Genomic DNA, 15968 nt, shown 5'->3' on the forward strand with positions numbered 1-15968 from the left:
CTCAATTTTAGAATTTAGCTAGGGTGACAATGGTATAATAAAAGTTAGGACATAAATAGACATTTTAATAATGAACTTAGTTTAGGAATCAACGTAGGTCATTAATTATACATAAACACGAGTGTCAAAACAGATATTATTATCATTATTTCTGTTTTGACACCCACATTGAAGTACAATTTTATAATTAAAAAAAATCTAGTAACAAATAAAACCTATGTTACTCAATGATAATGTATCTTTGTAATGGCAAAATTATTTTTGAAATCGATCCAGTAGTTTTTGAGTTTATTGGTCACATACAAAAAAACAAACCTTTCCTCTTTACCTCTGCAGATTTTTAGAAGCAGTATTACACCTTATGCTGATGACGGACAAACGAAGCAAAAATAGATTTTACAAAAACAAAAAGTCCGGTATTTTTTCACCACATGTGTGCACACCGAGAGGCGCGTGCTCCGTCCTTCTTTGGATATAGCTTCGTCCCGCTCTCTCTGATCGCATTAACCATCCATTTTTGTGCGCGGCAGTGAGAGCCGAGCGCCGAGAGCCCGATCCAATTTCAAACTCATTTGTTAGAGCGTAAAACAATTATTAAAAAACGCCGGTGATTCGGCGAACAATTTTTGTCATTTTACATCACTTAGCCGAGAACAGAGAAAAACCTAGAAACCTTCTAAAATCAACTTATTTATAATACTCGTTTGTTTTACAATGCAATTTTAATGCTTTGCATTGTTGTGTGCAAAAGAAGAAATGACTACAGGCAAATAGATGGCGAAATAGCGGAGGGTATTGCGGATGTAGTAACTTTTCACACGGATTCAAATTAAAGAAAGCTTGGCATTTGTCTGAGTAGTGTTACTTCGAGCCTTATTTGTTTCATGAGATCAATATATTGTAAATAAATATTTTTTCAACTTTCTGTAGAAATAAAACAGAGTAAGCAACTCCATGCCTGCTGTGTGATGGACATGTATGACAATGTTTACGTCACTAATCGACTTTGCGATGCGTGCGGCGACCTCTAGCCTCTAGCGGACGTGTGGCGACATGATGGATGTTCACTAACGGTCGAAATTCAAATTCGATCCTTGCGATTGATTCGCTTCGTACAAAAATTCGCTGTTTAATCAATATATCATGTATATCGATTACTATAACGACCTTTATATTGAGTAAATTTGAACCAAATTAATAAAAAATTGCAAAAATAAGAGTTTGAGATTGAACATTGATTTCGGCTAATAGAGAAGCTGGCCGACGAGAAAGGTTAGTTTTATTTTTTGCAGATCGTATTTGAGTCTTTGAAATCTTACCTTTATTATATCTTAAAAATATTATAAATGCGAATGTTTAGTGGATGGATGTTTGTTTGAAAGTGTCTCCAGAGCGGCTCAACTAATTTTGATGAAATTTGGCACAGATGTAGAACATGGTCTGCCAGAACACATAGGCTACTTATTCCTTTTTTTAAATCCGCGGACGGAGTCGCGGGCGACAGCTATTACATTATAAAATGAAATATCGACATTAACAGAGATCAAACAAACAAGCTTTAAAGAGCGGTAACGAATGTAAAAGGGATGTGGTTTGATATCAAATGTTACTTACACTATAATTACGACTACAGCAGTTTAGGAGCGGACACAATTGTAACTGAGAGATCGGAATTGTTAGCAACATGTCGCCGGCGAAACATGTCATTAGACACATGCAGGTCGGCGGGGGGCCGCGGGGTCGCAGCGGGGGGGCGCGGAGTCTGTATTGTCGTGGCAGGGTACGTACGACTAATAAAGACCTTATGTGGAAAAAAACTCAAGTGATTTAAATAATCCTTACTAATATTATAAATGCGAAAGTAACTCTGTCTGTCTGTCTGTCTGTCTGTCTGTCTGTCTGTCTCGCTTTCACGCAAAAACTACTGAACCGATTTAAATGAAATTTTGTACACAGATAGTCTAGAGCCTGAGGATGGACATAGGCATACATTTTAACGCGAAAAAGGGGTTGTAAGGGGTTGAAAGTGGGGGTGAAAGTTTGTATGGAATTATCGTCATTTTTACAGGTAGAAGGTTGAAATTTCTTTCTAAGGCTGCTAATTTGATAGAAATAAATATGAAATTAATTTTTTGTAAAATTTTACCCTCAAGGGTGCTAAATAACTATAGGGGATGAAATTTTGTTTGGGAATATTTTAGACTTTGGTGAATGTTTTGTTTAGTATGTTTTGCTGTTACCCTTACCAATATTTAGTCTAGGGCCTCAGAAAGAACATAGTCTATTTTTAAACGCGAAAAAAGGGTTGTAAGGGATTGAAAGTAGGGGTGATGATTTGTATGGAAGTATCGTCATTTTTACAGTTAGAAGCATGAAACTTCTGTCTAAGGCTGCTAATTTGATATAAATAAATATGAAATTCAATTTCTGTAAAAATTTTACCCTGAAGGGTGCAAAATAACAATAGGGGATGAAAATTTGTTTGGGAATATGTGAGGTTTAGGTGAATGTTTTATTTAATATGTTTTGCTGTTATCCTTACTGATATTTAGTCTAGAGCCCGAGAAAGAACAAAGACTTTTTAACGCGAAAAAAGGGTTGTAAGGGGTTGAATGTGGGGGTGGTAATTTGTATGGAAGTATCGTCATTTTTACAGTAAGAAGCTTGAAACTTCTTTCTAATGCTGCTAATTTGATATAAATAAGTAAGAATTTCGATTTTTGTAAAAATTTTACCCGTAAGGGTGCTAAATAACAATAGGGGATGAAAATTTGTTTCGCAATATGTGAGGTTTTAATGAATGTTTTGTTTAATATGTTTTACTATTATACTTACTCATATTTAGCTTAGAGCCTGAGAAAGGACAAAGATTAATTTTTATCGTAAAAGAGGGTTTGTAAGGGGGTAAAAGTAGGGGTGGAAATTTGTATGGACGTATCCTCATTTTTACAGTTAGAAGCTTATAACTTTTTTTAGGCTGCTAATTTGATATTAATAAATAGGTCATTTAAAGTTTGTAAAAGTTTTACCCTTAATGTTGCAATATAATAAGGGAATAGGGGATGAAAATTTGCATAAGAGTAAATGAATATTTTGTAAGTTCCATTTGTTTTGTTGTAATTTTTTATAAGTTTAAATAAAACACCTCAAGAACAACAACTAAATTCACGCCCGTGACCCAGAGGGATAGGTAGAGACCAAACACCTACATTTGGTGCGGTCGTGGCACACCTCAACATACATCAACGCATAGCACGTCGGTCAAGTAAAATAATAATCCTTAAAAAAATGCTTAACGAAAACAGTATTTCACGCGGACGAAGTCGCGGGCACAGCTAGTACATAATAAAATAACTAGGTTTATTAATGACACGTACACGTAGCATTCGCAATTTGTAATTTTCTCTAGTATTTTATTTAAAAGTTATTACTGATGAACCTAAACAGCTCAAAATGTCAACTGTTTTGGCTAAATCTCTTCGTACACAAGACGATGTAAACCGTCGAAGCTAATATTATAATTGTATATGACCGGATTTCGAAGATTTACTTTGTCTTGTATACGACAGACCTAATGCACACACAAGAAATGATCTTTGTTGTTAATTTATAAGACGGCACTCAAAATAATTAAATCACTTCTTTTACTTATTTGTAGTTGAAATGAGTTTTCACTTATTACGTTACATGTTAAATTGAAAAACTGATTTTAGATTAAGGGTTAGTTGGCTGGGATAGTCGCGGGGTAGTTTGTAGTCTGCGGGGGTCTCGCGGGCGGGTCGTGTACTAATACTATTATTACGATCTTAGCCTGAGGCAAAGCACGCTGCAAGCACGACTAACAAATTAAACGGTTCGTAGATTACATCGCAAATTGAATGCATGCAGTTCTTTTAGATTGATATTTGATCATGTTAGTGACGCAAATAAGGTGCCTACATTATGAAAGGAACTTCAAAGGGGTATAAAAGTTACAGTAATATTCAAACTTGTTTGTAAATATATTACAACGTCATTATCCTGGTACTCTACAAAACTGAAAATATCACGATTGCAAGATCACGTAAAAGGCCCTTGCGTTGTCAGCAAATAGCTTACTCAGCACTATAACTCTACACGACCCTGTGGAGAAACCTGACTCTATTAAACGTTATTATTGCATTGTATGTGGATCGTAAAAAAGTTTGATGAAGGTAAACAAAGTGAAGTGGTTTTGAAACAATCAGATACACGAGAGTTCTCAGATTTGAGAGAGTTAAGGAAATTCTGCTCAAGTACAAATCGTTGTAGCTAAAATTTCAATTACCAGCAATTAATAATTGTGTTATTTGTATATCTACGTATAAGTGCTCGTAATGATCTCCCTTTGCACTCGACTTCATGTTACATTTAGACAAATTAATACGAATGTGGAGCTCACAAATGAATACAATGCTTAATCTGCGAACTTTTAATATACATGTCATTAGAGCCGGCATAATGCAGCCCCTACCCTGCGCACTGCTAACACAGTTTTTGTGTAATTGTTACAAAACACAGCTTCCCAAACTTGGCACTGAACTTGTGTGAGTAATTTTTTAGGAAAGCAATAAATATTTTATAGGAAAAGTCTGTGCACTAAGAGAAGTACCTACGACACAGGCTTTGCAACTGAAGATAAGTCAACATAGATATTACAGAGCGTTCATACGAGCAAATGCGTTCTCGCATAAATTTTTATCATAGTTTAGCGACGTTTGGATCTAATTAATAAAATTATTACTTTTTTTAAATCATTTTGTCAATAAATTTTGTAATAAAGCGGACAACAATGTCAGAAAATGTCGCCTACGACCGCAGCGCGACAAACCGCCATATTTGGAAAAAGAAAAACACAACCAACAGGTTGAGGACCAGTGATCGAAAAACCACAATGCAACAAAACAAACCGCGCCACCCTGTCGCCGTCCCGCTCGCACGGGCCCCGCTGACTCGTTAGCGATGGATAAACGATGTAATACAATGAAAAAGAAAATAATACAAAACGTATACAGTGTAGCGATACAAAGCCATTGATGTACTGCGGTGAGCTGCGATACACTCTTGCTCTTTGTAATAAGGTATAGAGTCGCCGAGTATGAACGCAAACTTGTCGTTTGCAAAAAACGCAAAAAGCAGCATTTGTGTGAGGCGTTCACCCAATATGTTCCGCTGAACGAAATTGAATTTTTCTATTTTTAATTGGCGCGGGGTCGCTACGTAATGGAACAAGAAAATAATTTGTCGCCGACATGTTTGCCGTTTATTTAATCTTTATTCGAAATGTTATTTAATTAAAGACATACAGCAAATTGCTTTTTTATTTAACCCGCCCAATACATCTGTTCATTTACTATATCATTCATAGTTCTATAAGGTTCACTGGGCCATAATATTGTAACTTGACGTACAAACATCTAAATTGTACGTAACAATGTGTAGACAATGACGTAGTATAACATTACATCTGTGACAAAGAGTTCGGCTCTACTTTGTGCAAGTCAATACCTCACAGATATATCTCTATACCGCGATATTTTCACCGCAATACAATACCTGTAATTATCCTACTAAATAATGTAACTAAGCTGTTGCAAACGTGCACAATAAAGCTTTTATAACAGAAAGAAATTAATACACTATTGCGAATGTTCTTTCAAAGACAAGATTACTTTTTTACATATGTAGGTAGGTTCATTTCAGTGTCTACTAGACATCGAAATGAACTCTAGTTCAAGTCGAAAATATAATCAAATTCAACTACGTAAATCTAGAAATATAAACTAAGATTAAGTTAAAATAGCTTATCTCATAATTATTTTTATTTAATTAATCATCCAAAACTTAGCAACTGGTTTCTAAAAAAAACGTTTAAGAAAAAAATCTTCTTCAACATCCAAAAGCATTTAGCACTTACCACCTTTAAGCCCCAGTCAGAGAATCCAACACCTCCGAACAATGGCTTTGTGTTGGCAACATCGCGTAAATAAATCCATTTACACAAATAACTTACTACTTTCTGAGTTCAGCGGACGGTTCTCAGAATGTCCTTCAATGGCGGTACTTGACCACTGTCAAAGAAATCGCCACTCGAACGTATAGAGTTACTTCAGGGTACTACGGTCACAATAATTTTATGATTTAGTCGGATATTATTATAGACTGGGTTGGTATAACAAAAAATGTAATCTTCTGCTTAATGTTAATTTATTCTAATGTTTATATGTTCATTGTTATATATATACATATTAATTACATCACAGTGTATGTATGTAATATCGAGAAAAATCATATTTCATACACGTGGTGTGTTTGTCTTGTTGATTGATAACGAAAAAAAATTTAAAAAATTTCTATTTGTCTGTCTGCAAGTCCTAGTTTGTTCCGTGTAATCTCCGCAACAGCTGGACCGATTTTGACAGGACTTTAACGGGAAAGTGGCTGATGCACGCGGGAATGTTATAGTCTGCTTTTTTAATAAGTTCAAAACGTTTTATAAAAGACTTGAAATATATTCATAAAACAACTACATTAATTGATAACATACTATACTAAAATATTCATTATGTTTAAAACCTATGTCATTTAGATAAACAAATCGCAGTCACAAAATAGTTGTGGATTTATCCGTAAAAAATACTAATCTTATGGCTACTCTAGTAATATAAAAAAACTGAGCTACCGAAGTGACCATTACAAGATCTCAGCCCTACACTACATTGTGTAGAACTACATTGTGTTCGTGTTTGTATCGCAAATGATAAATGTTTATTTAATAAGTTATTATACTTATTTACTGCATTATACAGAGCAAGAACTTTCTATTGTTAAAGAGCTTTTGCTACTCGTACAATTTACACTTTATCAATGAAATGAATAAATGTGTAGAAAGATGTTTGGAGAACATAAACGTAACACGAGCAATCTTTCTAATATTATAAATGCGAATGTTTAGATGTATGTTTGTTTGTAGGTATCTCAAGAACGACTCAAAGGATCTTGATAAAATTTGGCACAGATGTTGAACATAGTCTGGAAGTTTCTTTTAAAGTCAGCGAGGACAGAGCCGCGGGCGATAGCTAGTTCATAATAGTTATAAAATTCTGTTATACCGCTGAGTAGTTATTGTATATAATAAAACGTTAAATGTTGACTTAATTTGAATAGAAACTAAACAAACTTGACGCTTTCATCTGAAGCTTTACCAAACGTAACGTTTGCAGATTTATTTTTCTGTCGACTCTCAAAGGTGTGATGTTTTAAACATTCTCCGTACACACGTTACATGCACTCGCCAGGTGTGCGAGGGGCTTGCGGGGGGCGCGCGGAGTCTCGCGGGGGGTGCCGGCGGGGTGCGCGGGGGGTGCCGGCGGGGGGCGCGGGGGGTGCCGGCGGGGGGCGCGGGGTTGCCTGAATTCGATTCCGGGCTATTGAAAAGTTTCAAGAGGCGAAAAGCTTCGACAAACGAAGCTAAGTGAATTTCGAGCCCTCGAGAGACAGAGCTGTATTCGCAACGATGCTATTGTTACAAATAACTTAGTTTTCTCCCACCTGAATCAACTTTATTAACTTTTAGTTCATGGTTTTTCTAAATTTTCACCATTTGTAATTATTTATGTCGTTACTGGCGTTGATTCATATTTTGGTGTACTAGTTTTGGACTCCAATCTGGATCTAAACAAAAATATTTATTGTTTATTAAAGCTACATTTATTATTACCAAATCATTAATTTCAACTATGGTCGTTTATGAAGCGTCCATAGAGAATAATTATTTCGATGTACTTACAGTAGATGGTAATATTATATAGAGTCCGGCCCTGCGCAAGCGGCTTGGTTCCAATTTTTATCAATCCCATTTCATTTCCCTCGCGAAAGTTTCCTCCAATTTCGCGCTCTCACCTCCCCCCTCCCCTCTCTCTCTCTCCTCACATAGAGATGTGCCGCGCCATGTCGATTTATCGATAAGTGATTTTTTTTTGTTAATCAAAAACAACAGGAATAGATAATAGTGAAACACACTAACGTTTTGTTACAAATCTTATAATGTAAAGCGGCTAAGAACTATCTCAAATGAAACAGTTTAAAATGCTAATAATAGTTTATTCATTAAACCTGCCCATATCTGAGAGTCGATAAAAATGTAAAATTCGATTAGCGATGTCGCTTGTTGTTGATATTGCTAATCAAATTTTACTTTTTGTAGGAACAATACAATCTTAAAAGAAATATAAAAAAAACTTCTTTATCGAGGTATTTAGTTAGGTAATATGTAAATAATAAAAAAAAACATGACGTATTGGCCAACACTAACGTTTAAACAAGAAGTATTTGTGAAGGCGGATGTATCAGCGATCATTTCTTGGGCGTTAGACGACTAAATTGAACAGACATGAGCGATGTCGCCTCACGCAGCCCGCAGTGACCACTCGTACAGGTCGCGTTATGTTAATACCCACTTTGTTATCTAGGGATGTAGTTATTTAGATATGCATTATGGCGATGTTTATTAATATTTCTCTCATTATCTATTCTCTATCTTCGGACTCTGTGCTTGATCCCTCAGCGTCGGCGGCTCAGGGATTAAGCACTTAACATGTTATCTGCAGGTCCTAAGTTCAAATCCCGCCATGTACCAATGTTTTTGCATTTATATATCACACAAATCTACGAATAAATTGACTATGGCCTCCGAGCCCCTCCCCAGGACGTTAGTGAGCTGATGATGATTTTCTTCGGACTATTATTATAACTGTGTATCCAGTAATGGAGAGCTGTTTGTGCTAGATTTTAGACATAACAATAAAGTTGAGAAAACTTTATACATAAAACATCCTACAATCGTATTCTAAGAGAACCTTCAACGCAGTTTTAGTATAACCCAACCCGACCTTGGGTTTCTGAGACCAAAATCATACATAGATCTTGATCTTAGAAACCGACTGTAAATATAAATGTCTATTGTGGAATAATGCACAATTAGTGACATATTATTTGATTATTATAATAAAAGACGATTAACTATCTCGTAACGCTTGTAACAAACACATGAAGCGCTATTTCCGCATCATAACGGCGACGTGACGGCGGCCGAACATAAAGACGTGAACAGTTAATACAATAATCCGCACGCGGGACGTTCGCACGCACCGATCACACGCTCCGACGCGTTCTGTGTCCGCGCCCTTATACACAGGGGGATGATAAATTATTATATCAGATTTTATTCTAGCAAAATGCTTTCTTAGAGAATTTGCAGATTTTAAGAAAGACTTACTGTTTTATTAATTAGTAAAGTAAATAAAAATAATTGTAGTTACTTCAAAGGTTAATAAAAATGTCCGCTTTGGTAAAATATACTCTTTTATGTATATGTTTAAGACGGATAAAGAAATTATTTAACGACTTCAGGAACATTTCAATTGACTCTTTAATGAATGTAAAGTTTTAACTGATTTAATTAACGTAACTACAATCTGTTTCGGTTACTCCGACGCTTGTTAGTTTAGGACCGTCAGAAACAATCTCAACTTAAATAACTTAGTTACAACTTTCTGCTCTATATTAAACCAATATGTTTAAGTGGAATTAATTAAAAATTACTAACTCTTTCATTTTAAATCAAGCGCAGTTACACAACACTTTTCCTGCTGACCTCTTTTACACTGGATAGAAGAGGAGAGCAAATAAAAACGAAAAATAGTTTAAAAACTAAAAAAATATATTTTGTTCTCTATTAAAAGTTCTCAACGTCGTTCATTATTTTTGCTTTACGAATAACTTTTTTTTGTTTTAGGAAACTAATCGCCACACTGTTCGACTTAATATTCAATATAATATTATGTCACCAAATTATCATGTTCTGTTGGCGAAAACTAGAGACTCCGCGAACAAAACATGAACATCCTGTATGCGCCATTCATTCAGTATATTTTTATCGCTCATTATTACACCGTGAAATTCGACATTATACCCTCACCGTGATAGATACGTTTTCTTTGATCTACACAAATTCCATTGCTGCTTTTATACAGCAATATTTTGTGATTCGATTAATATTACATACAAAAATCGCAATGTACACTATTTGATTAAGTTTATAAGTGTTATAAATGTGAGGGATATTGTCGTGTATTATAGCAATAGGTGTTAATCACATGATTGCCTCACATTACCGCGACTTAATCCCAGTCTGAATGGGCCCTTAGGGCTGCACTCAGCGGGAGGTCGCAGTACAGTTCTTCAGGGTCATATTACGCGTTTTAAGGACAAGGGAAACTTCGATATTCGTTTAGAAGTAAGTAATTAGTATCGGTAAAAAATATGTAATGTTTCTGTAAGGATTTTAAACTTTTAATCGAAAACCGTGTGTCTTTCAAATCCTACGAATGTTATGAAGGCAAATGTTTATTTGGACGGATGGATGTATGGATGTTTGTTACAATTTTGATGAAATATGATATACGTGTAAAACACAATCTGGAAGAAGACATAGGGTCATTTAGGCACATGGCGACAGCTAATATTATATTATATGTTGAGTTTTGTAAGTCCTATGTACTGTTCTTTTCTTAATTATGTGAGAGATTTCTTAATTTAAATCTAGTCCATAAAACATCAAAAACTTTCATTAATAAATACTAATTACCAAGAAGGTAACAAGGAAATGATTTCTCCACAGCAAATGTGATGGAAATGGTTGATGGCAGACAAACGTCGTGCAGACAACAGACTGTTACATTCATAATACAGCTTCCTTAGCACGAGGCGGCGCGGCGGTGCGAGTGACGAGCGGCGAGAGAGAACAGCGCCATCTAGCGACCGGTACAAGTGTAATTATAAACAGTCTCTTTCTAAACTTAGCTTAGACGTAATCAATATGAGCAAACTTTGCAACTTGAAACGGATACATCATAGTTAGATCTTAGATATCTCCGAAACGAACGTGTTCCGAAGTTCTCTCCAACTTTATACACATTGATACACATTATATAATAGTGAAATTCTTCTGTATTCTATCTTTTGTCATTCCTCTCATCAACTTTGTAAAATAATTGAGATAATTACTGATAGTAATATGTAGTTTTGTGACATGTTTTATCAGTGGAAAGCTACAACAATCTTAAGTTAACGAGTTACGAATTTATTAACTATGTTTATGAAACCGCTACCGCTTGTGTTGTGGACAGCAGCCGGCACAAAGAACGAATGCCGTTAATCGCATTAAGTTTTCCATTTCCACCTCCCCTCCCCTCCCCCTCCCCCCACACTGCAGCCCGGCGCCTTCCTCCATTCTCTCAATTTCATTTCACTTCTTATAATTAGTCGTAAGAAAATCCTATCTCGCTTCCTTACGATTGGAACTACGACCAAAGAACTGCCTCTTGGTGAAGAAAGGTGAGTCGCCTTGATTTTAGTAAAGATTAATAATTTTTAATGTAATTTTTAACAACTGATTTATGCTGGATTTTAGAATATCTTTGATTGGATAAATATGCTAAATTAAAATACAGTTTTTGTTTTATAAATATACTAAATAATAAACACACATCCTATATTAATATATATTTTAAAAGATCAATTGATTTTGCCTCATTTCTCGTAATTTTTACATATGTCTACAGAAAATTATATCTAAAGTTATTAAATTCCTCTATATGTAGGTTAGTAATAAGTTGAAGTATATACAAGTAGCTTGCCTCTTTAGTTATATAAGTATCATGCTTGAATTTTTTTTTAAACTTTAGTGATTTATCTCAAACACACGAGCCGCACTAAAGCAACGCAACAATACGCACTTCTAATTACCACGTAATCCCTCACAGTCGCCGCGCGGTGTCATTGTATCAAGACGTGTTAATCCCACTGTAGAGGCTCAACACGTCTTGATCCGCGCCGCTGCCGCATGTCAAACAAGCCCACAACAACAATACGTCCTCGACGTTTTGCGCAAACAACTTAAACCGCAAAAAATTATGTTTTGTGTGAAAACTAACGCCTTTTAACAATAGTGTTCGTATTTACAAATTTATTATTGCGTTTTTAAAAACAATTTTACTGCCAAATTGTACTTTAATCCAAAGTAATAAAGAATTATTATTGATGTAAGTATAGAAAGTTGAAATTTGTAATATATTTTTGTCGGGTTTGCACAACAAGTTAATAGAATCAAATAGTAAAAATATTTGCAGATATATTTGCAACTCTAATTCATAGCTATAAAGTTGATTTTTCCACTGAATTTATCAAAATCTTAATAAAGCAATAAGCCTCTTCAGCGCACGTGTTTGAAAGAAACACTCGAAATGCTGTAAACAAGACAGATATGTTACACAAAGAGATCGTAAGCTTCGCGTAACCACGATAACTATCAATGTCTTTATTTTATTTCACCTTTCGATATGAACTAGTATTCCTAAAGCTAAGCGTCCACAGTATCGGACGCATCGCACGATTCCGCATTCCGTTTGATGCGATACGTCACGTATCATAATACGTGACGTATCGCATCAAACGGAATATCGTAAAGAATCGAATTATATACGAGTCGAGAAAGAACATCATATTACGTCCACGCAATGAGCCTGTATTAAGTATATTAAAGCCCGTTTGATGCGATACGTGAGTTTCGTCCGATACCTACCTGTGGACGCTTAGCTTTATACATCATAAGCCTGCTTTCTTCCCTACATAGTATGGACACAGTATGTATTCTTCCATACCAATCAACAGTCATATCTGAACTCTTTCCTTACACATAACTCATATAACTTTGTATCTATCCGTTCGGTCTGATTAGCTTGTTGTTCTCATCTCTAAAAATTGTAATTTATAAAACATAAGTATAAAATATGCAACTGTATGAAACATTAATACCTACAATATTCACAATATTTAGTTCTACATATGGGGACCGTCTCAAATGTCATGTAAGAAAATAGACTAGTCATGTTGTACGCATCAAAAGGATTCTAGAACTTTAGAACATCTTTCAACTCATGCGTTACACGGAATTTAAACAAGCAAGTTCAGAAAATGTAACATTCGATTATAGCTATCGCTACTAGAATCGACGAAATGTGTCAAAATGTATATAAAAAATACATGACATATCATAAGTTATTATCATTTCTATACGTTTTTACCTTTCCATTAGCAACTTCGCTTATCGAATATTACTTTGTCTAACTTCTCAAGTTTTGTATCTATTGTCTATTGTTCATTAACATCATGACTTTTCAGTTGTATACAATAAACTCAACTACTAATGAATTGCAGAAAAACGTGTTAATAACTTTGCTAATGCAATATCACAGTCAATCGCAGTCCGGCGCAGCGCTGAGCCGTTCACTCTACACAACACAACATTCATCGTTCATTAAAGCCAATCTACAACTCATTCGGTCGCGGAGGGGCGCCCGGGGGCTACGGGGGGCGCGGGGGACGTGCTCTCGAATAATCGCGCGCCAATTAAAACTGCTTATTTCCTTAATTCTGAGCAATCGCTCGCTTAAACAGCTTTCATTCCTCTACACAACACAACCAAACAAACTTGGACTTTATTCAACATAGTTAAAGTCCAATTTTGGTTGTGTTCTTTAGAGTGAACTGTCTGTTTTCCGAGATAATTGTGCTAAGGAAAAACAGCTCTTGTGATAATGAGTTACGATTAAAAATGAAGTGATAAGGTGTTGGGGAAGAGGTGAAGGAAATTGTGCGCTAACTCGCGCCGGCGGAATAAAACAACTCTTTGCGCTAATAATGAGAAAGTGTGGACAGAGTAATGCATCACAGAGATGACTTGTTGTTACTACAATAGTAATAAAGTAATTTTAAAGTTATCTTAAACTTTTACGTTCTATACATTTTATCAGTTACAATAGAAGATCTTGAACAAAGTTAAGAAACAAATCAGCCTTTCAATATCCGCAAATCGATGGCTCCTACGAATAAGGGCCAATGTGCAAATTGACAATTTTATAGGAGAAGCTCTCAAAGTTTTAACTGTATAGGAAAACAGGCCGCATAGGCCCTTTTATTTCAAAAAAATTATTACATTTACCCATTATTTAAATGGGGTGTATTTGTGTTATGTTATGCGTGTTGTTAACTAAACTAAGATTAAAACTTTTACCATAAAAAAGTAAAAATCATGAATTTGTTACTTTGGCCATTTTAAATAGGACACATTGATATATCATACAAATATTTTATAGATGTGTTACTAACAATACATAAATGTGATTAACTATTAAAATATAACTTAAATCTATTTAAGAAATACACCTGACATAAATTACACTGTAATAAAAAAAACGTGTTCATCTAATTAATACTGTCTTCGTCCGCGTGAAATACTGTCTTCGGGTTGCATTTTTAATGACTTACGCTAATTATTTTACTTGAAATTATAAAATTTTAAAACAAAATCTATTAAGCTTATAAAACATTAACTTAAACCTTTTTTAAAACTTTTACAAATTCAAATGTCATATTTATTTAAATTAAAAATGAGTTTTAAAATTCTAGCTCTAAAAATGTCAATATTTTTATACAACTTTTCATTCCCGTTTCAACCCCTTATAACCTATTTTTAGTATTATAAAGGGCCTGTGTCGTCGCTCTAAATTATCTGTGTACCAAATTTCATTTAAATCGGATCAGTTGTTTTGGCACGAAAGCGAGACAGAAAAACACACATTTTTCACATTTATAATATTAATAAGGAATGATTGTAAAAATTTTTAGTTACAGATTTATATATACGCGTACTCTCTGTCAGTAGATAGTCTGTGCAGAAAGCAGAGGACGCTAACTAAGCAGTTATTGAGGATGTTCGCTGGCAGATCGCAGCGGCAACTGGCAACTGGCAAGGAGCAACAAGATAACTAGCTATTGCTTTTTGTCTCATTATTTATTTACCATACTAAACCTGACAGGGTTAACTAGGGATAGCAAGGAAAGGACTGTTGACTTAAGGAATTCACGTTTCTTTAATGAATTGGCCAACGAGCAAGAGAGTCACGTGATGCAATGTCTGGCCGCTTGCCTGGCATGGACTGTTTTAGCTCATTGGTGCCATTTACTATTTACATTGTGCCAGTTGTATGCAAATGCTGATTTTGAGTGCTACTGTCCTACTGTACTGGCATAATCTAAACAAGGCATTAAGTCACCGCTACAGATACACGAGGCGCAGATACATTGACAAAGCTAAGAATGCTAATGTGTTTAAATTTATCATGATTATGAATATTTTAGTTATTAAGTTTCTTCTTTAAACATCAATACATTTGTATAAATTGTAATATATCATTCTATTATAAATTCATTATGTTTCAAATTTGAATTTAGATTAAAACAAAAAATTATAATTGTATAACCACTTTAATAGTTTATCGTACATTTACATTTTGATACATAATTAACAAATATTCTAATTATTAATATATTTACATAATACATTTCACAATAAAGATTACATTAAGTAAAAAAGCGAAGTATTATTATGCTGCATACATAATATTTTCCACTTAATTCGAAATTTTAACCAATTTTCTAATGAGCTACAATTTCCACTGGTGATCTGTTGGTTGTTGGTTTCTTAGCGACATCTAGTGTTGAGTAGCAGATACATTTTAAACAAATTAATGTATAATTACAAATTGTTAATATTCTAACATCACTTATTATTATAAGTATTTACTTAATATTTATTTTTAATTAAATTGATATTTTGAATCCTTATAATTACAAATTAGTGAAATTTTCTTTTTAATGACTGACAATAGCGGCGGTAGATGGCAGCACTTGTATAATTAAAAAAAGAAGAACTCTGGTAGACAACGATATTTTGTTCTCATAATTTTGGTGAGTATTTTTTGTCTCTAAAACTTTAAATATTTCTTATGTTAATCAAAATGTAGCTACTTATCTCTCGTAATAACTCT

This window comes from Papilio machaon, chromosome 25, assembly GCF_912999745.1.
Source record: "Papilio machaon chromosome 25, ilPapMach1.1, whole genome shotgun sequence".
In the NCBI taxonomy this organism is placed as follows: Eukaryota; Metazoa; Arthropoda; class Insecta; order Lepidoptera; family Papilionidae; genus Papilio; species Papilio machaon.